The 25,761-nt window shown below is 38.3% G+C and overlaps 1 pseudogene; it reads left to right on the plus strand.

The window, feature by feature from the left end:
- The first annotated feature begins 1,895 nt into the window (after positions 1-1,895).
- Positions 1,896-25,540, plus strand: LOC127425853 (inhibitor of nuclear factor kappa-B kinase subunit epsilon-like; annotated as a pseudogene).
- Positions 25,541-25,761: the final 221 nt, after the last annotated feature.

Below are 25,761 nucleotides of genomic sequence, written 5' to 3' on the forward strand. Positions count from 1 at the left end.
TGTTTATGTAGTTTTCATATGTTTTGAGTCAGTCACAACACGGCAGGTTATCCACAGCATAACGTGTTTCCTTTCCAGACCAGCTAAAAATTGCCCCAAACCCCTCTAAAACCAGCCAACTGACCAGGGCTGGCTGACCAATCAAGATTAGCCAACCAGCCATGGCTGGTTTTGTCATCAAGGTTTGTAAATTTTAGTAACAAACTTCACACATTGTGTTTGTGGTGGTAATTAACAAGAGTTTAACTCATTGGTCACATGCCCATGATTTACATGTTACCTGAACACAGGTATAATAACTGTTGCTGTTATTGGGCCACAAGGAGTGATATGAAAGCTAAATTTCCCATATTTGGAAACCTGAGCCACACTTAAAGCTGAAGTATGTAATGTCTTTGCCACTATGCACAACCAAATGGAATGGAGTGCAACAGTGCACCACTTATTCAACCGTCTTGGTTCTGGAAGTATTTGTCCCATTCATTTTTCCCATAGACTTTTTATAAAATCCTTCATAGAAGAGTTGTAAGCCATAAACCAAACCAACCAGCTCCAAGGTAAATCATAACATCAGGAACTTTGTTTTGAGGCAAAAAAAATAGATTAAAAAAAAGTAATTGAAAATCTAAAAAAGATTCAAGACTGTGTACTTACCGTCTTTTATGAGGGCACGAACTACAAGCCCGCGAAGCATGGCGAATGATTTCACTGAATAAAAAATATGGGAATATGTAAAACTATTGACTTTAGGTTTTTGATTAGAGCATAGAAACAATATATTTTATTGCAAAATATTCAGATATGTACAAATAGATAAGTAGTTTAAGGGTGAAGAGACACGACTTGATTATGTCATTCACAGTGCATCATGGGAGTGGGCGGTCGCTCCAAGGCTCATTTTACGGGCTTGGTTGGCCGCGGTTCTCTGATAGGTGAAGCTTTCTCTGCTGAACCATGGGTAGTGAAGTTGTTTACCATGAATTCTGCTATCAAACATGATTTTTTTTAACAATGAAGTTGAAATAACACAGACGGATGGCTTCAACGGAAGCATATACCATCAATGAACAACTTTGGAGCTCACGGTAGGTCTGTCTTTAAAGGTTTATCATTTATCTTTGAAAATCAATTTGTCTATGGAAAAAAAATGAATGGGATTTTTGCTTCCGTAACCAGAATGTTGCGCTCTATTGCAAAAATAAGCATTATTTTAAAACAGCTTTCTGAATACGCCCCCCGTCTGCCATTGGTCAAACAAAAAGATAGTCCTCCCGCCCACAACTCATGCCATTGGTTAAGAAACATTGTTGGGGTGGGTCTAAGCAGGTCACTCAAAATGATAAGGAATTTTCAAAGAGCCACAGAAACCCAGTGCTTACTGTTTTTGAGAAAATTAACCTATGAATGGCTTACTTATAGTTGTCTATGCATATTAAGCTGGGATAGAAGAAATTATTTTAACACAGATAACATACTTCAGCTTTAAAAATGTCTTTGTATTAGATAACAAAATATCAAACCGAGCAGCATCTATTTTAAAGACTGATATCACATGCACACTTTTCAAGCTCAATCTTTCACAAAAAGATATTTGTTAGGTTTTAAATAATAAACAACAACAACAACAAAATAGATATGATGATGATCTACACCTATGGTTACTCTGTGGGACACCTGTGTAAACTTGAGATTAACTGATTTCTGAATACTGAAAACTATTGATTTTAAATTATTCTGCATCTAAGCCGCTAGATGTCCAAGATGACACAAAGACAAAAGTTACTTGAGTGCACCTTTAATCTCTTGTCTTGGAATTATTACTCTTTTAGAGACTCTTAAGTTAGGTTTTTCTCTTGTATACAGATTCACTCATGTTATCCCCCTGAGTTAGCACTATGACGGCAAGTACAGCAAACCACCTTCGGTCCCTGGATGATGATGTTCTTGGTCAGGGAACAACAGCAACTGTCTACAAAGTACAAAATATTGTACTTGAACATTATCACTGTTTAGACATTACCATTCTCATCTGTGAAAGGTGTCTGAGATTGTGCGTACTAATGCCACATAGACTTGCCATTTTAGGTTAAATTACTATAATGCTTTGCTTGTTTGTTCTTGTGGAAAACAGATGAGCTGGTCGCTGTGAAGGTTTTTAAATTGGTAAGCAACAACAGGCTTTATGAAGTTCAGATGAGGGAGTTTGAGGTGTTGCAGAGGCTCAATCATGTCAACATTGTTAAAATCTTTGCTGTAGAGGAGGTATGTATTTGATGTGGTTTGTGTTGCTGCTCAAGGTTTTCCACTTACGGCACTTCTGACTTTTCTTGCGTCGCTTTGATGTTTCCAAAACATGTGTCTTGCCCTGTGATTCACTGTGTTGGGGTCATTTATTTCCAACTTTTTGCTAAATCAGAGAAATACTCAAATAAATTGAATTCTACAACTGTGATAGTTTAAATTAATTCAGGTTTGAAGCTGTAACTTTTTTATTCTTACTCTTATCCCACCTAAATGAGCAGAGTCAACTATTAGTAAGCCATTTGTAGGTTGAATTCACCTAAAAGTGGCACTATCAAAACATTGCTCTGTTTGTTTGAGCATCTCGACCAGCACAGTACAGCAACATTTATTTACTCAACCACGGCTTGTTTGTCTGACCCAACACAGGTGGAGGGTTAGTGGAAACCTGTTTGAACCCACGTATTAGAATTCAGTTTTGGTTTGCTTTTGAAATGACGTTGTTTTGGGAATGTAATTTGATAGTCAGATCAGTAATTTGCCATTACACATGCCCTAATCAAAGATCTCATCCAAGGAATGAACCACCTGTGGGAGAACGGGGTAGTCCACAGGGATATCAAACCTGGCAATATCATGAGGCAAGTGGGTGAGGATGGACACTCAGTGTACAAGCTCACAGACTTTGGTGCTGCCCGTGAGTTGGAGGACAATGAGAAGTTTGTGTCAATATATGGCACAGAGGAATACCTGGTATGGCAGAAATAATGTGATTAGTAGAATTTGTGAAGTGGCATTATGTGCAGTCAAAAATGCCCATTTACAGTAATGTTGGCATCCGTAGATGCCCATTCCACTTTAAAGGAATATTCCAGGTGTGGCATAATGTAACATTTGTGGCATAATGTTGATTACCACAAACAATTATTTCAACTCATCCCTCTGTTTCTTTAAAAAAAGCAAAACTCGAGGTTACAGTGAGGCACTTACTATGGAAATGAATGGGGCCAATTTTTGAAAGGCTTTAAAGGCAGAAATGTGTACCTTATAATCTTATAAAATCACTTGCATGAATTCTTCTGTTAAAAGCTATAAAGTTGTTGAAATCATAGTTATTTTTTTATTAATTTTTTTTTACGGTAGTTTTAGATTTTACAGCATTATGTCATCATGGCGACAAATTCGATATAACTACACAGAAAAAGTTGGTAAGCGATTTTTATCACACAAAAAATCAGATTAGCATGCATATTGTTTACATCTTTTGGCTATACTTTTGAAAAAGTGAGTATTTTAAAGTTTTTGAGTATTTTAAACTGATTGACCCCATTCACTTCCATTATAAGTGCCTCACTGTAACCCAGATTTTTGCTGTTTTGTTTAAGAAAACGGGGGACATGTCAAAATAAATTTTTCTGGTTATCAACCTTATGCCATAAATGCTGTCGATTAAGCTTATCATGTATTTAACCCAGAATATACCTTTTAAAGATCTCAAAATTTAGCTAGCATGTATTTTGTTCTTTCAGTGATTCACCCGTGCAGTTTCTTACCAAAAATGTAATCATTTTTTTCTTTTTTTTTTTTTTGGTGTGGTTCCTTTTTTGTCTGATTAGTATCTGAGATGATAACTTTTCTGAACTGTGTTTCTGTGGTTCAGCATCCTGACATGTACGAACGAGCAGTGTTAAGAAAGCCCCAGCAGAAAGATTATGGTGTGTCTGTGGATCTTTGGCACATTGGTGTCACCTTCTAACATGCTGACACTGACAGCCTTCCTTTTATACCATATAGAGGCCCACGCAGAAACAAAGAAAACCATGTAAATAACCTCATCTATTAATCACCAAAAAACATATTTAGTATTTATATTTTTAATAATAGACCCCAGCTTAATATGCAGAGTCAACTATAAGTAAGCCATTTGTTGGTTGGTTTCACCTAAACGTGTAACACTGTGGAATCAAAACAGTCCTCAGATTGTTTTAGTGGCTCATCCAGCTCGACCCAGTAACACTGTCAGAATCGACCAATGGTGTCAGTTTGGGGTGGGGCTTTCTGTTTATACAACTAATGGAAAGTGGCGGTAGTTTTTTGGGATCTGTTTAAAAACTATATTGAATATATTTGCAATTCTGTGGTATTTTGTGTATAAGATCACGACAGAGAAGCCAGAGGGAACCATAGCAGGTGTACAAAAGGTTGAAGACGGCCCTACTGAATGGAGCGACAGACTGCCACACTGCTGCCAGCCCTCAGAGTAAGTTTGTCATCTGACCAAGTTTGGTAAGAACATAGTGGATAGTACTGACAGTAGTGGCAGAAATGACACATTTAAGTGGTCATTTCTCTCATGCTTTTATTCATCATGATTAAAGTAATATTCCGGGTTCAATACAAGTTCAGCTTAATAATATTGATTACCACAAAACTTAATTTTGATTTTCTTTAAAAAAGGCAAAACTCTGGGTTACAGTGAGGCACTTACAATGAAAGTGAATGGGGCCAATCTGTAAACATTTAAAACCTCACTGTTTCAAAAATATAGACACAAGATGTAAATAATATGCATGTTAAAATGATCTTAGTCTGATCAAATCACTTACTAAACTTTTCTGTGTAAAATGTGGTGATTTCTGGAGGGGGCCTGGGTAGCTCAGCAAGTAAAGACACTGACTACCACACCTGGAGTCACAAGTTCAAATCCAGGGCATGCTGAGTGACTGCAGCCTGGTCTCCTAGGCAACCAAATTGGCCCAGTCCCTAGGGAGGGTAGAGTGACATGGGGTAACCTCCTCATGGTCATCATAATGTGGTTCTCGCTCTTGGTGGGGCATGTGGTGAGTTGTGTGTGGATGCAGCAGAGAATAGCATGGGCCTCCACATGCACTATGTCTCCACAGTAACACACTCAACAAGCTGCATGATAAGATGTGTGGATTGATGGTCTCAGACATGGAGGTAAATGAGATTCATCCTCCGCCACCCAGATTGAGGTGAGTCACCATGCCACCACAAGGACATAGAGTGCACTGGGAATTCCAAATTGGGGAGAAAAGGAGAGGGAAAACAAATGGTGATTTCCAGGCCTTCAAAAGTCATGGAGATTAATAAAATCTTAAGTCTTGAAAAAATTATGAATTGTTTTTTATTTATTTTTTATTTTATATATATATATATATATATATATATATATATATATATATATAGTTAATATATTTTTATTTATTATGCTCTGTCATAAAATATTTCATCAGGGTGTTCTGTTGCACTGGATTAAAAACACACAGTGAAGAGTTTAAAAGACTGTATATCATGTTATTTACAATACCTGATCAATTAAAGACAAAAATATATAAAAACTTTGTATAGATACAGCTGTTTACAAATCTGATTCTCAGAATAAATTGTCAGTCTCTCTGGGACTCACTGAATTCTCAAGGCTTGACTTAGTTGCATAACACATTCTGACAATTCCCTGAACTCTGCAGTGTGTTCATATGGATTAATTTTAAAATATGAACATATCAAACAAACATGTGGTTTTGTTTTTAACAAATTTGCGATTATGTGATTTTGGTGCTATTTTCAGAATGAAAGGCTAAATGTTTGTGCATGGAAATTAGCTTTCAAGTCATGGAAAAGTCATGGAAATTCATTGGTTGAAAAGAATGGGAACCCAATATCCAGTATTACAACTTTGTTGCCATGATGACGTGATGTCATCAAACCCTGAAATGACAGTAAAAAATTATGATTTAAACAACTTCACAGCTCAAAAAATACACAAGTTGTAACAGAAGAATTAATGTAAGGGCTTTTATAAAATTATAAGCTTCACATTTCTGCCTTTAACCCATGAGAAAAAAATAATAACTGTCAAAATATTAATAACTACAGTTGTGACCAACACAAAATATGTATATGTTCCGTTTTGATAATTTATAAAAAATAAAAAAAAACTATAAATAGCCATGTGTCATATGTTGTTGGAAAGCTCTCAAAGTGTAGAATACAAGCAGCCTATTTGTTTTATTCACAGACAAAAATATAGCAAGTAATAGCTAAGTATATGCCTTTGACAGTTATGTTGGTGTTGCTTATATGTTTTCGCTTATAACTTCACGAAAATTAAACGGAACATAAAATATCATATACCATTACTTAGAGGAGGTGATTATCTTTCAAACGAGTCCACACACAAGGTAATCAACACAAAGCACAATATTACATATGGCCACCAGATGGCGCCAAGTAAATAACACTGTGGAAGTGGGGCCGTGGAGAGCGAGACTGGGAGATGAGAGTGGTAAGGAGTTACACCTGTGGGCAGTGTTGCCAACTTAGCAACTTTGTCGCTAGATTTAGCGATTTTTCAGACCTCTTTAGCGACTTTTTGGACAAACCTTAGCTATCTTCCTTAGAAGAAAGTCGACAGTACTGCCCCGCGAGTCGCGTGGTCTTGCTTTCCTGCCTGGACTCGGAGGCACACCTCTTTCTACGTCTACTCTGTTCAGTGAGACTGACACAGAGAGAGAGAGGTGAGCAGGCGAGAAGACTTTTGAGCAGCACAATCAGTTGAGCGCACGGCAGCTGACGTAGACGTGAATGAGCTGCGCATGTGCAAACAGCATTGTCAAGGACCAATCACGAATCTGTATTTTTTTTTTTTTTGTAAACATGCATATAATGGCTTGTTATGGCTGAGCGCTGTGTGAGAGAAAAGATAAGTTTCTGTCGCTTCTAACTTTCTCTCTGAGTGATTGATGGATGTAGGGAATTAAAACGGTAAGCACAGAGAAGCAAACACATAAAGGGCGGACACTATGCAAAATTCAAATGAGACGCGATGACGTAACGAATAGGCTAATTAGCGTATGACCTCATCTAGCGACATTTAGCGACTTTCCATTGAAACTAGTTGGCAACACTGCCTGTGGGCATTTTTACTAACAGCTGTTCTGTGTTGCAGTGAGAGGCGACGGAGAGATAAAGGGAAGCTAAGAGCCACAGAGGGGAGAGGAGAGACACGCGTTGGATGTGTGTGGGTTTTTGTTTATAAGGACAGTTTGTTGTGTCACTGATAAATGCTTTGAGAAAAAAGACAAGAGAAGGTGGAAATTCATTGGCTCCCTCTTCCTCATTTCTGGAGAGTCAAGACCTTGTTAAAAAAAATCTAATGATGCAGAATCATTGAGTCAAAAGGCACTCATTATGTAAATTCTCATTACTAAAATCATGTGTCCATGCCATGCATACCTTTAGTGTTTGTTGTGTTTGCATGTGTAATTAGTTCTTTTGTACAATTATTATGTTTTATTTGTTTGGAGAGTCTTTTGGACACATGGAGAAGTTTTTGGACACTATGATAAATTATATGTGTAATGCTACAACTTTTGATTGCTTTGTCGTATCAAAAAAAATAAAAAATACATTCTCAGATACAGTTTACATGATAGGGAACAAAACAAAAGCAGTTTTTCGGAGCCACCTTATTTACACCTAGAGATATTTAAAGTCTAATAAGAAAAGTACATTTTTGGCTAAATTTTTTTATTTATTTATTTTTTCAGCAGTTTCTTAGGCTGAGTGTATCATAATCTATATCATTAAAAAATTGAAAAGTTTTCTTTACAATGATACCAAACACTTGAGTTATAAACCTTTAATTTTGGGTATGCCATTGAAACAGGGAATCTTTAAAAACACCTTCAGAGCTTGAAAGGTTAAACCCTCCAAAAATGGGCACCATTCACTTCCATTGTAAGTGCCCCAGAGTAACCTCGATTATTGCTTTTTTTAAAAGAAAAGAACGGATGATTCAAAATAATTTTTTGTGGTAATCAACATTGTCACAAATGCTGTTGATTGAGCTCAACTTGTATTGAACCCGGAATATTCCTTTAATGTGCTGTTAGCCTTCATCTTTTAAATGAGAAATCCGTTATGGTAATCATTGTTTTCTAACAACATTATAACATTTAGTAGCAGATCACTAATGGCTCTGTATCTTTTATAGGGGTTTGAAGACCCAGCTGATCCCAGTGTTGGCCAGAATACTGGAGGCCAATCAGGAGAAGTGTGGGGGCTTTGTCCAGTTCTTTGCTGCCTCCACTGACATCCTACACCGCATCACATTCCATATATTCCCTCTCCAGCAGGCCACAGCTCACAGCATCTACATCCACTTTCACAACATGTATGTTGTCTTCCATTCTTTTGCACACATCTAAAATGTTTTATATATTTTTGTCCACGTTTACATGGACTGCAACATTGGCAGTCCATCTTAAATAGGACTAATTCATATTGACCAATAAATACATTTTCAAGGAACATGATTGTCGCAAGCATCATGAAATGCTGAAAAAATTCATAATCCAATTTAGGCGTTTAAAGGTATTTAATAATGCAACTAAAAAAGTACTTTGTAGAGCTATTAGGATCACTGTGACAACCGCCCCACTGTGGTGGTGAAGTGGCAGTGATATGTACATAAAGGCATCAGCTTATAAGACCTTGCAAAAACCTGGAATAAATTAATGAAATAGTAGAATATCATCAGTGTAATTTCCTTAAGTATTAGATTCTTTGTAACTGTGTTGTTGATTCTTCATGGTAAATACTTTTTTTAGAGACTTTAAGATTTTGCGCAACATAGTGCATTGTTACGGCACCAGCCTATTCACAATGCAAGTTACGCACGGCCCACAACTTTTTAAAGTTCAGCTGTGCAATCGCTTTATTGTCTGTACAGATGTAAGTGGTAATATTTTCTTTATGTTGTTGATATGGCTGAATTATGTCAAATAGGATATAGGATGCATGTGGAAAAAAAGGTGAGCTCTTTCAGCTCCCACAGCTTAGACAGGCAATCCTTAAAACACTATGATTGGATCATTTGTTTTATTCAAACAAGATTTTTCTTCTTCTAAAATACTGTTAGTGCATTGGTAGTGTTATTCATTTCTCATAATATCTTTGTCAACAAAATGTTTAATTATCCTCATGATGTGTATTTTTACATCTCATCTTTGTTAACAGAATAAAAAACACCTCATTAATTTTTGTCAGTAATTTCATTTACGAGATTAATACTGTTTCTGAACATGTATTTGGTGTGGCTGAAAACGTCATAACCCCAGTGAAATCCTCTCAAAAACCAGACAATGTTTTTTTTTATTTTATTTTTTTTCTGTTGAAAAAAATTAAAAACATCTGACAATTGAAAATCTTTCAGCCAAGGTAGGACTGAACCACCATTTAATTATTGTCCATCTACAGATATTTAATTGTGATGAGATATAAACAGATTTTGACATTCTGGAATATGTTTAGCCATTGATGTATACATGTTAACGTCTTATAAGATAGGCTATTGATGTAATAACAGACAGACATTTTAAAACCAATGGAAATTTTTTTTATTTATTTTTTTTTATTATTTATTTTTTTTTTTTGTGGGGGTATTTTGTGATATTTTACAAAGAGTTTAATTTCTCTTCACCCTCCCAATAGGGGCAGTGGTAGCTCAGCAGTTAAAGGCTCTGGGTTATTGACCAGAAGGTTGGGGGTTCAAGCCCCAACACTGCTAAGATGCCACTGTTGGGCCCTTGAGCAAGGCCCTTGACCCTATCTGCTCCAGGGGTGCCGTATCATGGCTGACCCTGCACCCTGACCCCAGCTTTGCTGGGATATGTGAAAACAAATATATGAAAATATATAATGTGTGACAATAATAAAGGCTTTCTTCAATAAACACATATTTCCACGCACCTTCAACCCGACCCCTAACACTCAACTTTATTTATATAGCACATTTAAAACAACATAGTTGACCAAAGTGCTTCACAATTATATAGTGTATATATATAAAACACAACATTGTAAAAGTAGTATATACACAAACACTAGTAATCCATAAAATACAAACACTCCTAAAAAACTATCCTACAGTTCATTTCTCAGGTTCGAAAGGCCAATGTACAACACCGTTCACCGCCGGGGGTTGGCTCTTAACCACCGCTGTGGTAAAAATTTGGCACTGCAACAGCTACAGTACTTTGTAGGTCTTAAAGGAATATTCCGGGTTCAATAAGGTCATTCGACAGTATTGTGGCATAATATTGATTACCACAAAAATACATTTTGACTTGCCCCTCCTTTTCTTTAAATAAAGCAAAAATATGGGTTCCAGTGAGGCACTTACAATGTAACTGTAACTTAGATTTTATTTTATTTTTTAAAGAAAAGGACAGACGAGTCTAAATAATTTTTTTGTTGTAATCAGCATTATGCCACAAATGCTGTCGATTGAACTTAATTGTATTGAACATGGAATATTCAGTTATCTCTATTCCAAATGTGACCGCATTTAGGGGAACTGAAAATTTTCTTAACTTTTTTACTATATGTTAAATATTCAGATTATTGAGGTCTTGGGTATTGAAAGTACCCAAACTATATAAATTATATATATATATAAATATACAATTGCTTAAATATGTATGTATGTCTAGGGTCTCAATTTTTTTTGAGGATGTTCAGGCCCAGACTGGTATTGAACCCACAGCTCAACTTTTCCTGTTTCAGGGTCATCCTCTCATATTAGAGCCAAGCATGAAAGTTGTCAACCTTCCCCCCACCAGTCTAGAACGCCCTATCATTCTGATCAGCCGACGGCCAGAGAAACTTGTAGGACTTCCATACAGGGAGCGTAAGGACCCAATAAATGTGTTTTATCAGTCTGTTGCCACAAGACAAAATTTTCCAGGGCCTATATAAAATACTCTCACACACACTCTCTGTATCCTGAGTCCTCTTCCATGCCCACAAAGTTTGACGTCATGGCAGATTACACTTTTTCCAAGGTAAGCAGTATAAGTGTCGATCTTTATTTTGAATAAAGCAATTTGCAGTACTGTGTCTTTAAGGTTTACTTTTTTGTCTAGGTTGAAGAGGATTTGCAGCAGATGTACGGCAATGGAATCAGAGAGTTCAAGAATCAACTGCAGCACCTGTATGTGATGCTGTCTAAACACTCAGAGACACTGGCTCAGGATAAGAGGTGATACAACCTGTTAGGATAGTTTATAAATTACACAGCATTACAGTATATGAGGTTATTTATTTATTATTAATACTTATTACCAATCCTAAAATTGTCAAAGCAGCTGAAAGGCTGATGTTTGCTTGAGCAAACTGACTTAAATAATGTTGCAGAAAGCATTTTAAAATCAGTAATCAAACAGTCAATGATTGAAAATATTGCTTGTTTTTTAAAACATTAAAAAAAACAATTGATGGTGTTAATATTGAATTGTTGTAATTGTATATGATCAAAAACTATTTTGTATTCTATTCTATAATATATTATATAACTACTGTATATCTGTTCTATTATTTTGATAAATTTGCATGGATTAAAGGGACAGTTCACCCAAAAATGAAAACTCCCATCATTTACTCACCCTCATGCCATCTAAGATGTGTATGACTTTCTTCTTCTGAACCAAAGATTTTTAGAAGAATATCTCTGCTCTGTAGGTCCACACAATGCAAATGAATGGTGCAAAAAGCAGATAAATTAAGTTTAGAAGTAATCCATCTATACGACTCCAGTCCAGTGGTTTAAGCACTGCACATCTTGACTGCAGTCTCCTTAGCCATCATAATTTCAAGCCTGATTGCACTTTCTATAGTGCCATCTAGCACTTTGCTCATGCGTCAAGCTCTAGGAAGTGTAATCAAGCTTTAAATCATGATTGTGCCTAGAGACTGCAATGGCAAGATGAACAGTGAAAAAGGAGTTATATTTTGGTCAGTTCTCACAAAAAAAAAAAAAAAAAAAAACTAGATCACTTCAGAAGACATTGATTAAACTACTGGAGTCGTATGGATTACTTTTATGCTGACTTTATCTCTTTTTTGGAGCTTCAAAGGCCTGATCCTCATTCACTTGCATTGTATGGACCTAAAGAGCTGAGATATTCTTCTAATAATCTTTGTTTGTGTTCAGCAGAAGAAAGTCATACACATCATTATGAGAGAATTTTCATTTTTGGATGAACTATCCCATTAACGAATAATTTACTCTTTATCATTTACAGTATTTATAACTTTTTTTTAATGCAGCATCCAGAAGATGCTTTACATCAGCAGTAATTGCAAAGACAGTGACAGGGAGTGAGTGGATTCTTATTTCTCTCAAATGCATACAACACCAACACAAATACATACATGTAGTTGGTATTTACACTTAATAACTACTACTGTTCAACCGAACGGATAGCTATGAAAAGACCTTAGGTGTGGTTTAAGATGCATATAAGACCAGACTCAGCCAAGTGTAAATGTGTAGTTGACTTAAAACATGTCCATGGACTATTTTTAAAATGAATATCAAAATTCCAAGTTCAATTTTACATGAATATATAAAGTAAAGTGCATGTCTAAGGACCTGTAATTGGTCACCATTTCATTTAAATTTAAGCACCTTTTTGTTTGTTTATTTTAATGTTCTGCGGTGTGACAGATTAATTTATAAAAAGATAAATATATGTAGTCTTTTATTTGAGGTCAGAAAAGCTGCAGTGCATACTAATTATAACAGAATTAGCAATGTGCTGTTTAAAATAGTTTTAGATGAAGTATAGCATGCCATACAGCATGGCTTGTCAACTTCACAAAGGTATGTCAACTACCCAAATGCATCTGGTTGTTCAGGCCACATACGTAAACGTTACATCTCCCAAATGGAACTATCGTGTCAGAATACAAAACTTAGAGAGCCCCGCAATTTTAGCCACCTCCTGTTTTTAGTTTTCATGAGCAAGTGCACCAAAATTTCCCTTCCCAGCATTAGCATCATGACATTGAAATTAAGTGTAAATTGGCCTAAAGGTATTTTAGATGATTGCATTTGCTAATCTATGTCACCTGTCAAAGTGCTTCTTTGCAAGATGCAAAAGGACCGTTTTATCTTTCTTAACTTCTGCAAAATATGTATGTAAATCGGTAAACCCTTGATAGAAGTTCTTCTCGTCCAGTCTTGTGGTTTCTAGATGCTTGAACACTTAGCAAAAATGCACTGTATTCTGTGAGAGTGTATGGATGGGAGTGAGTGACCCATTTCTGTCACTCCCACTTCTGGAAGCTGGAAGTGGAACTTGATAAGTGGAGCCAGTACTGAAATTAGTAGATTAGTACTCAGAACTGTGCTGATGGCTCCCACAACAAGGAGGGAAAGCACTGTTGTGCTGCCTTATCTGTCAGTGCGGACCATCCCAGACAGGCCAGCATGGATACAGAAAAATCTAACCTCCCTTTCTGCCTGGCTGCATTGATAATGTTAGATATGGCTCCGTCGAGAGACCAAATTTCCTGGTTTGGAATGCAGAATTAAACTATTGCAGGGTAAACTTCTATTGCGTTAAATGGGAGACCACAGCAAATATTATTTTTGCTTACCCTTTTGCACCAACAGCAACTGTTGCTTTTCCACTACTTTCCACACAAGATAAAAAATGCAGAGCGCTGGATTATGACAGTAAGAAGAGAGAAGATGCTCAATTTACTGTCACTCCCTCAGCAGCTGCATTAGAAACCCCATTGCAGCTGTGGTAGCTAGTATTTTTAAACAAATTCGAGGGTAATATAACACAAAGCATTATGTTATAAATTTACACTTAATAATTCCAAAATGTAAAATGTAAAAAGTTGCTAAATAAGGCGGGAACGCATCATCACAGTCTGTTAAAAGGGTCCATAGAGCTTATCTGCAGTCATACAGAAAAGAACTACTGGGTAGCAGGGTTGGGATTTCTAAATATTGGTCAGATTTATCATTTGTTCACTTTTTTCCCCAGAGCTCAGCTATAACTACTAACAGTTTGAAAAGTGAGTATTAAACATTAGCAGCATCTTTGATGAGTGTATATTCTTACTGGTAATTAAACCTAGAAATGGGTGTAAGTCATTTCATGGCTTAAATGGCTTAAGTCCCTGCAGACTTAATCTGGCTTCATACATAAAGAAGGTGAAGACTGTTCAAGGATGACTGTTTGCAGAAATATCAGTTCTGATGGCTGTTGGGAGTTGGAACGGGTGAGAAAGAGGTACTATGGACTATACCATCCACTGATAATTGCTAATGATTCATAGCAGCATGAAGAATAAATCAGGACTTTTAAACATGTAGTTAGTTGGCATGGATATTTTCATTCAGAGTGACTTTAAATGCCAGTTAATTTCCTCTGAAGCAGAACTGGTTTAGTGCACAATGATAAAATCACACAATTGTAATTTCAGTAACTCTTCAGTTCTTGGGTTGCTTCTTAACTGTATGTTGGGAAGCCATCATACAGTAGGACTGAACCTGTAGCCTTTGTGTTAGCAGCACCGGTCCTTAACCATTGAACTAACATTCCCCTTATGTCAAACATATTTGATACACAATTTATTTCTGACAAGAGGTGCTTTTGTGTCATAATGCAGCAAAGAAAGAAACATATGTAGCTTACCATGTACGGTACGTGTTTGTTGTTTCTACTACAGAGTTCTATATGAGATGCAGATGAGTCTAGAACACTTCAGTGGGATCCTGTGACAAAGGATGGGAGATCTGCATGTGTGTGAGGATCAACAGACCAAGGTCAGCTGTATGCCTTCCACAAAAGACAGAGTCTTCTCACATTTTATTCCTTTCTCCTTCTCTATCTTTATTCTCTTACTGTTGTATGATAGCACAAGCCATGATACAATTTACTGTATAAATGCATTACCCATAACAACCTTAACTGCAATACTTAATTTGGCATGAGATTACAACACTACCAACTGTGATAAGCCCTCCAGGGTTAGGGAAGACAGACAATTTGTACAGATTTCAATTTTCATTTTAATCTATCATTAAGAATATTGATGAATCATAACTAAAATGCATAGGTACAGCCCACTTGATTTCATAGCCCCAAAACTGTTTGCAAAGATTTTTGTGCTGACAAATACAGGTGCATCTCAATAAATTAGAATGTTGTGGAAAAGTTCATTTATTTCAGTAATTCAACTCAAATTGTGAAACTTGTGTATTAAATAAATTCAGTGCACACAGACTGAAGTAGTTTAAGTCTTTGGTTCTTTTAATTGTGATGATTTTGGCTCACATTTAACAAAAACCCACCAATTCACTCAAAATATTAGAATATGTGACATGCCAATCAGCTAATCAACTCAAAACACCTGCAAAGGTTTCCTGAGCCTTCAAAATGGTCTCTCAGTTTGGTTCACTAGGCTACACAATCATGGGGAAGACTGCTGATCTGACAGTTGTCCAGAAGACAATCACTGACACCCTTCACAAGGAGGGTAAGCCACAAAGATTCATTGCCAAAGAAGCTGGCTGTTCACAGAGTGCTGTATTCAAGCATGTTAACAGAAAGTTGAGTGGAAGGAAAAAGTGTGGAAGAAAAAGATGCACAACCAACCGAGAGAACCGCAGCCTTATGAGGATTGTCAAGCAAAATCGATTCAAGAATTTGGGTGAACTTCACAAGGAATGGACTGAGGCTGGGGTCAAGGCATCAAGAGCCACCACACACAGACATGTCAAGGAATTTGGCAACATTTGTCGTATTCCTCTTGTTAAGCCACTCCTGAACCACAGACAACGTCAGCGGCGTCTTACCTGGGCTAAGGAGAAGAACTGGACTGTTGCCCAGTGTTCCAAAGTCCTCTTTTCAGATGAGAGCAAGTTCTGTATTTCATTTGGAAACCAAGGTCCTAGAGTCTGGAGGAAGGGTGGATAAGCTCATAGCCCAAGTTGCTTGAAGTCCAGTGTTAAGTTTCAACAGTCTGTGATGATTTGGGGTGCAATGTCATCTGCTGGTGTTGGTCCATTATGTTTTTTGAAAACCAAAGTCACTGCACCCGTTTACCAAGAAATGTTGGAGCACTTCATGCTTCCTTCTGCTGAACAGCTTTTTAAAGATGCTGATTTCATTTTCCAGCAGGATTTGGCACCTGCCCACACTGCCAAAAGCACCAAAAGTTGGTTAAATGACCATGGTGTTGGTGTGCTTGACTGGCCAGCAAACTCACCAGAGCTGAACCCCATAGAGAATCTATGGGGTATTGTCAAGAGGAAAATGAGAAACAAGAGACCAAAAAATGCAGATGAGCTGAAGGCCACTGTCAAAGAAACCTGGGCTTCCATACCACTTCAGCAGTGCCACAAACTGATCACCTCCATGCCACGCCGAATTGAGGCAGTAATTAAAGCAAAAGGAGCCCCTACCAAGTATTGAGTACATGTACAGTAAATGAACATACTTTCCAGAAGGCCAACAGTTCACTAAAAATGTTTTTTTTTTATTGGTCTTATGATGTATTCTAATTTTTTGAGAGAGTGAATTGGTGGGTTTTTGTTAAATGTGAGCCAAAATCATCACAATTAAAAGAACCAAAGACTTGAACTACTTCAGTCTGTGTGCATTGAATTTATTTAATACATGGGTTTCACAATTTGAGTTGAATTACTGAAATAAATTAACTTTTCCACGACATTCTAATTTATTGAGATGCACCTGTACAGCATTGACATCATGTTTTTCTGCATAAACAGTTGCAACATCCCAAATTGAGATAATGTAGTTTTATACCTGATACCCAGAATGCTTGGATTGAGAGGAACCTGACCATGTTTTTCATTTTTGCAGGTTCTGGACAGAGCTGTAGTCAGAGCTCTCCAGCAGCCAATAGGAGCTGAGGGCATGGATGGACCAAAAAAAGATGACCACATGATCCTCAAGTATGGAATAAAGATGAGGCAGCAGTTACTGATCACTAATTTCAAATGCAAAATTATGAAAACTTGATTAGACCCTTGTTTTGTTTTTGTGTTTTTTTTTTAATGAAATTATTAAAATATGAGATGGAGGCTGTGGCACAGGAACAACAGAATAACAACATCATCATTGGAAGGTATAGTGTTATAAGACTTAGGCTGAGTTTACGTGGCAGTGCACAGTCCAACTGTTTTACACTAATGTCCCATTAGAATATCTGCTTTCAACTTGAATTATGTCTAATTTCCGTTAATATGGTACAGACTGTACACTCTAAAGGGTACTACTGATTTAAGGACTAAAGGGACTAATCTATACTCACTGAGCACTTTATTAGGAACACCTGTACACCTACTTATTCATGCTATTATCTAATCAGCCAATTGTGTAGCAGCAGGGCTGCATCGCTTATCTAGCTGTTTTCAGCTTTTAAACCTTAACATCTGCCATTTTTCAGTGTGCATCAGTTTTTCCCCCACATTATTCTCTTATCGCGATTCAACTGCGTGCATTTTCCACGTGCATCCGCTTTCTATTTTTAGCACGATTAAACTGTGTTTAGCGCACCCGTTTTTATCCTCTGTGCTACACGGATTGCATCGATCTCAATGCACCGCTTATCAGGAACAACCATAACAAACAACTGCATGAGGGATTCACATCGATCTCAAACCCTCACCGCTCAGGAACAACCAACAACAACAACAAACAATTGCTGTAAGTCATGGCATCCGTTCATGTTATTTCTTCTTGCATTGCATGTCACATGTTTATGATAGCTTCTTCCGTCAGCAGTGAAGGATTCACATGTGATAAATGTAAGGAATTAGTCAGGCTGACGGAGAAGATTAATGAGTTAGAGACATGCATCCGAACACTAGTGGAGGTCAGTGAGAAAGAGAATCCGGTAGATACTGTTTCGGATGCGGCTAGTACAACGAGCAGCACACATACTTTGGTTCCGGCTCTAGAGCCCCAGCAGCAGGGTGTTTGTGTGATGTCTTGGCGGCATACTCGCTCAGCAAAGCGACACCACTCTCCCATTCCTGTTAGGGTTTCCAATCGATTCTCCCCACTCAGTGATGCACCCACTGAGAATCATGTTGAAAGAGCCCTAATAATTGGTGATTCTGTTGTAAGGAACGTGGAAATAGAGACTCCAGCCACTATTGTTAAATGCATTTCCAGGCCTCGAGCGTCTGACATCAGATCAAATTTACAAGTGCTGGCTAATGCTAAACGTAGATTTTCTAAAATTGTTATTCATGTCGGCACTAATGATGTCTGGCTTTGCCAGTCGGAGATCACTTGAGATAATGTTAAAGAGATGTGTGAACTTGCAAAAACGATGTCAGACACTGTAATATGCTCTGGCCCCCTCCCTGCTCATCGTGGTGACTAGGTTTATAGTAGATTAGTGTCACTGAATGGCTGGAATAATGAAAGTATCTGACTAACCGGGGCACAGGTCAGGAAGCAGACAAACTGGTTAATCCAAATGTTTTCTAGCTGCATTGAGACGTCACACAGGTCATATAAACTACAACACATAGAGACTGTATCACCTAGATATCTCATAGAGACTGTGCCTGTTCCCTGAACTACCAAACACAAAACTCTCACTAAATCATTTAGAAAAAATGTGATTAAAGTCAAACTTGAAAAAAACAAAAAAATTAAAGATAAACATCATATGAAGGTAGGACTACTAAACATTAGATCTCTTTCTACCAAAGCACTACCAAATTTCATTGTAAATGAAATTATTACAGATCATAGTTTGGATGGGCTCTGTTTGACCGAAACCTGGCTTAAACCGGATGAATATATTAGTTTAAATGAATCTACTCCCCCAGGTTATTGTTATAAACATGAGCCTCATCTGAAGGGTTGAGGAGGAGGTGTTGCTACAATTTACAGTGAAGTTTTAGGTGTTACTCAGAGGACAGGATATAAGTTTAAGTCTTTTGAACTAATAATGCTTAATGTGACACCATCAGTTATAAATAAAAAATACTCTGTTGTCTTTTGCCCTTGCTACAGTATATAGATCACCCGGGCCTTATTCTGATTTCCTTAGTGAATTTGCTCATTTTTTATCAGATCTTGTAGTTACTGTAGATAGAGCTTTAATTGTTGGTGACTTCAACATTCACATAGATAATGAAAATGACACATTGGGATTAGCATTTATAGCTATTCTCAACTCTCTTGGAGTCAGACAAAATGTGACAGGACCAACTCATCACCATAATCATACACTAGATTTAATTCTGTCATATGGAATTGATGTTGATACTATAGAAATTCTTCTGCAGAGCGATGACATCTCAGATCATTACCTCGTCTCTTGTATGCTGCGATCAGATAATGTTACTCAATCTACACCACGCTATCATTCAGGTAGAACTATTCTTTCCACCACTAAAGATAGATCTGGAAGATTATTAGTGAAGCTATCTCATACAATCAATAAGCCCCAGAGTCTAGAAGAACTTGATGAAATAACAGAAAATATAAATACAGTCTTCTCTAGCACTTTTGATATTGTTGCCCCCCTTCAATTAAAGAAAATTAAAGAAAAAAGCTCCACACCATCTCAAGAGAGCAGCTCGGAAAATGGAGCGCAAGTGGAAGAATACAAAATTAGAGGTAATTCGTGGTGCATGGAAGGATAGTGTCTGTAGCTAAAGACAGGCTCTAAAAGCTGCCAGGTCAGCATATTTTAGCAAACTCATAGAAAATAACCACAACAATCCTAGGTGTTTATTCAGTACTGTGGCTAAACTGGTTAGGAATAAAGCCCAACTGATCCAGATATTTTGTCGCAGCACAATAGTAATGACTTCAGGAATTTCTTTACTGATAAAATTGTAATAATCAGAAATAAAATTAAAATGGAATTATTCAATCATCTGTCACACTACCTCAGAAAACAGTGTCTCATAATTTTCCTCATGTGCAACTTCAGTCCTTTGCTGTCATAGATCATGAAGAGCTAACAAAACTTATCGAAACATCAAAAGCCACATGTACACTGCCATTCAAAAGTTTGGGGTCACTTGACTAAAATGTTTCTCATGATCTTAAAAACCTTTTGATCTGAAGGCGTATGCTTAAATATTTTAAATTAGTTTTGTAGACAAAAATATAATTGTGCCAACATATTTATTTCATTACAAAACTAAAATTTTATTTAAAAAAAAAAAGTATTTCAATTGAATGACTTAGACTGAATAATAAAGAAAAGCAGCATAGATGAGAACTCCTTTAATACTGTTTTAAAAGCATCCCAGTGGGATACCTCAAGAAGTTGGTTGAGAAAATGCCAAGAGTACGTTTCTGCAAATTCTAAGCAAAGAGTGGCTACTTCGAAGATGCTAAAATATTATTTATTTTGGATTTTTTTTAGTCACAACAAAATTCCCATAATTCCTTTTCTGTTATTCCATAGTTTTGATGACGTATTATTCTAAAATGTGAACAAAAATTAATAAAAAGAATGAGTAAGTGACCCCAAACTTTTGAACGGCAGTGTATGGTAGATCCAATACCAACTAAGCTCTTAAAAGAGGTATTCCCTGTAATCTCAGAACCTTTTCTTAATATTATTAACTCATCGCTATCCTTAGAACATGTCCCAAGAAACTTTAAAATGGCAGTTATCAAACCGCTTAAGAAGCCACAACTTGTTCTTGGAGAACTGGCTGTTTATAGACCGATTTCAAATCTCCCGTTTATGTCGAAAATGTAGTCCTCCCAACTTGGTTAATTTCTACAGAGAAATAGTATTTATGAACAATTTCAGTCAGGATTTAGGCCCCATCACAGTACAGAGACTGCACTTAGAGTTACAAATGACTTGCTCTTATCATCTGATCGCGGCTGCATTTCAGTTCTAGTGCTTTTAGATCATAGAGCTGCCTTCGACATGATAGATCACGATATTCTCTTGAATAGGCTAGAGAATTATGTTGGCAATTGTGGACTTGCATTAGCATGGTTTTTAGCAGACCGCTACCAGTTTGTCTATGTAAATAAGGAATTGTCAAACCAAACAAAAGTATGGAGTGCCACAGGGATCAGTTTTAGGGCCTCTGCTTTTCTCCTTGTAAATGCTTCCCCTGGGAGATGATATCAGGAATCATGGAATAAATTTCCACTGTTATGCTGACGATACCCAACGTTATATTTCTTCAGAACCTGACGAAATTTCACAATTCTCCAAATTAGCAGAGTGTATCAATGAAATCAAAGATTTGATGGCCAGAAATTTCCATCTACTCAATTCCGACAAAATAGAGGTACTAATTATTGGAACAAAAACCTCTAAAAACAAGCCGCTAAAATATAATTTGATTCTCGATGGATGTACTGTTACATCGTCTTCAACAGCGAAGAACTTGTTATATATAACTGGTGTTATATTTGATACCAATCTGTCCTTTTGAAAATCAAATTGCCAATGTTTGTAGAACAGCATTCTTCCACCTCAGAAATATTGTTAAATTACAACAAATGCTCTCTTGTTGCTGATGCCGAAAAACTAATTCATGCGTTCATGACCTCAAAACTAGATGATTGTAATGCATTACTGGGAGGATGTCCAGCAATATCAATAAATAAACTTCAATTGGTTCAAAATGCAGCAGCCAGAGTGCTGACTACAACCAAGAAATATGATCATATTAGCCCCATTTTATCATCGTTACATTGGCTACCTGTTAAGTTTCATATTAATTTTAAAATTCTGCGAGGGATAAAGGCGGCCGGGGACGACAGTTCGAGAGAGAGAGAATTGCAGACAGCTGTACTGTGTGTTTTTAGTTGTGTGTTTTGTTTGTGTTTTTTTTAGTTAATAAATTGTTATTTAAGTTGTCAAGCCAGTTCTCGCCTCCCCCTTTCCACTGAACCCCCTTACACTGGTGCCAAATCCCGGGAAGGAGGAGGGATTCCCGTCGCAGGATCCTCGACACTGCCGTCCACCCAGGGGAGCGCCGCTGCCGTCCAACGGGGGACGGAGTAGCCCGACCACCCGGACGCAGGGAACGGCCGCCGTCCGCAATGCGAGTGGGGACGGGACTCCCCGACCGCCTGGAGCGAGGGAGCCGCTGCCGGGGGCGGAGGAGTGCCCTGCCGTCCCCCGGGAACACGGAGGGGTCGAGAGAAGACCGCCGTCCGCGGGGGGGAGGAGGGAACGTGGAGGGGCGTTCTGTCCGCTGGGGGTCGGAGGTCTGACTCCGGTCCACCCGGGGAGGAGCGGCTGCAGTCCGCCTGAGAGGGTGGAGTAGTGATCGGGGACCACGCAACGGCGCATCAGAGAACCGGTGAGTTTCTCTTTTCTCTCTCTCCTCTCTCTCTCTCTCTGTCGCTCCGTGTTGGCCTTTCCCTCGCCATTTTGTGTTGTTGTTTTTTCCCCTCCTGTTTCCTCCCAGGTTGAGGAAGGCGGGGAGGACCCGCCGGCAGTCGGGGCATAAGGCACGCCCCCCACCCCCCGGAGAGGAAGGGTGGGGGGGATGTACATCATGCGGGGGGCTCCCCGGCCTGAGGCAACGCCGGGAGGAGTGTAGAGCCGAGGAGGGTGGGGCCGGGCTGGAATGAGACACACCCGGTCCCCAATCAGCCTGATGGGGCGTGCGAGGGATAAAGGCGGCCGTTGACGACAGTTCGAGAGAGAGAGAGAATTGCAGACAGCTGTACTGTGTGTTTTTAGTTGTGTGTTTTGGTTGTGTTTTTTGGTTAATAAATTGTTATTTAAACGGTTCTCGCCTCCTCCTTTCCACTGAACCCCCTTACACTGGTGCCGAAAACCGGGAAGGAGGAGGCGAGAACCGGCTTGACAACTTAAATAACAATTTATTAACCAAAAAATACAACCAAAACACACAACTAAAAACACACAGTACAGCTGTCTGCAATTCTCTCTCTCTCGAACTGTCGTCCCCGGCCGCCTTTATCCCTCGCGCGCCCCATCAGGCTGATTGGGGACCGGGTGTGTCTCATTCCAGCCCGGCCCCGCTCTCCTCGGCTCTACAATCTAAATCCACAAAAGGTGGTAGATCCTTTTCATATTTGGCTCCTAAACTATGAATAGTCTCCCTAACACTGTTCGGGATGCAGACACACTCACTGAGTTTAAGTCTAAACTAAAGACTCTATTTAGCCAGGCATACACCTAATTTATCCTTCAACTCACAATTAGGCTGCTTTAGTTAGGTCTGCCGGAACCAGAAACCAGCAACATCAAAATCATGATCTATAACTCTGCAATAAATTGAATGGTATCTATGCTAATATGATTCTATTTGTATCCCTTTCTCAACCTCGGGACTCCTATCCTGAGGTCACCAGAACCGGCTGGATCCAGCTCCATTCCTGCTTCATGTTGGACTCCACTGCTACATGTCTCTGAGTGATGACGACTAAATGCATCTGGTGCCAGCCAAACATCACTCCAGTCTATTACGATGGACTTCAGAGGATGAACTGATTACAACTCCAACCATAAGACATGGGATACATCATATGCCATTGCCTGAACCTTGGATTTAGGATAGACCTCACCGAAATGACCAGCCGGTTGAACTATGATGCACCTAACTGATCTCTGCTTGCATCACCTTGGTCTAATGATGGACTACACTCTTATAATGGAACACATAGACTATCAATTAATTGCCAACAAAAGCCTTCATCATCCAACTAACAAAGGAAAATGCATCTATGTGAACTTCTGCAGTTAATCCAGGATGAACTTCAAAGACATTAGTCATTAATCTTACAGTTCTTACAAAATCTTTGTTTAAACACTGACCCTTAACACTTAATTAGTTTAATAATTTTAAACCATGACGTGCACTATACATTATTAATTAATACTGGCATTATATTCATGATGTTAGCCAGAGGGGAACTGGCCCCCACAGTAAGCCTGGTTTCTCCCAAGGTTATTTTTCTCCATTAACCGACATCTTATGGAGTTTTGTGTTCCTTGCCACAGTCGCCTTCGGCTTGCTCACTGGGTTTCTTAATACAACTATTATTTAATTACTTATTTTTAAACATAATTCACAATCTTATTTTATCAAACTACACAATGATGACTCTAAGACATTATAGATATTACAGTTTCATTTTCTGTTAATGCATGATTTTCTGTAAAGCTGCTTTGAAACAATGTGTGTTGTGAAAGGTGCTATACAAATAAAATTGACTTGACAGGGCAACGCATCAAATCATTCAGATACAGGTCAGGAGTTTCAGTTAATGCTCACATAAACCATCTGAATGGGGAAAAAATTAGATCTTATTGATTTCAACCATGGCATGATTGTTGGTGCCAGATGGGCTGGTTTGAGTATTTCTGTAACTGCTGATCTCCTGGGATTTTCATGCACAACAGTCTCTACCGTTTACTCAGAATGGTGCCAAAAACAAAAAACATCCAGTGAGCAGCAGTTCTGCAGATGGAAACGCCTTGTTGATGAGAGAGGTCAACAGAGAATGGCCAGCCTGGTTCAAACTGACAGAAAGGCTACGGTAACTCAGATAGCCACTTTGTACAATTTTAGTGAGCAGAACAGCATCTCGGAACACACGACACGTCGAACATTGAGGCTGATGGGCTACAACAGCAGAAGACCACATCGGGTTCCACTTTTGTCTGCCAAGAACAGAAAGCTGAGGCCGCAGTGGGCACAGGCTTACCAAAACTGGACAGTTGAAGACTTGAAAAACATAGCCTGGTCTGACGAATCTCGATTTCTGCTGAGGGACACGGATGATAGGGTTAGAATTTGGCACCAACAGCATGAATCCATGGACCAAACCTGCCCTGTGCCAACAGTCGAGGCTGGGTGCAGTGGTGTAATGGTGTGGGGAATGTTTTCTTGGCACACTTTGGGCGCGTTAATATCAATCAATCATTGCTTTAATGCCACAGCCTATTTGAGTATTGTTGCAGCCATGTGCATCCCTTCATGCCCACAATTTATCCATCTTCAAATAGCTACTTCCAGCATGCTAACTCACCATCACAAAGCAAAAGTCTCAAACTGGTTTCATGAACATGACAATGAGTTCACTGTTCTTCAGGGGCCTTCCCAGTCACCGGATATGAATCCAATTGAACACCTTTGGGATGTGGTAGAACGGGAGATTCACAGCATTAATGTGCAACTGACAAATCTGCAGAAATTGTGATACAATCATGTCAACATGGACCTCAAATCTCAAAGGAATGTTTCCAACCTTTTGTGAAATCCATGCCACGAAGAATTAAGGCTGATTTGAGAGCAAAAGGAGGCCCTACCCAGTATTAGTTTAGTGTTCCTAATAAAGTGCTACGTGAATATTCAGATTTGCAGTAACAATTTTTTCTGTCTTCGTTTAGCCTTGGAGCAGTTACCTCTATGCTGCCAATGGAGAAAACAATACCTCAACCCAACAAACCATGACATTCTGTAAATAATGAAGATCAAGAATATGGAATGCACCACAAAAGAGAAAGCAATACAAAACAATGAGAATCCAAAAGACTTTCTCGAAAGAAAATTCTGCATTTCCCCTAACTCACAGACACTTTACAGTTTTGGACAAAAACCATTTGGACACATCAATTCATGCTTATAATATCATACATTAGATAACAATATATTAAACTTAGTGGCATGTGTTT

This window comes from Myxocyprinus asiaticus, chromosome 35 (assembly GCF_019703515.2).
Source record: "Myxocyprinus asiaticus isolate MX2 ecotype Aquarium Trade chromosome 35, UBuf_Myxa_2, whole genome shotgun sequence".
Taxonomy (NCBI): Eukaryota; Metazoa; Chordata; class Actinopteri; order Cypriniformes; family Catostomidae; genus Myxocyprinus; species Myxocyprinus asiaticus.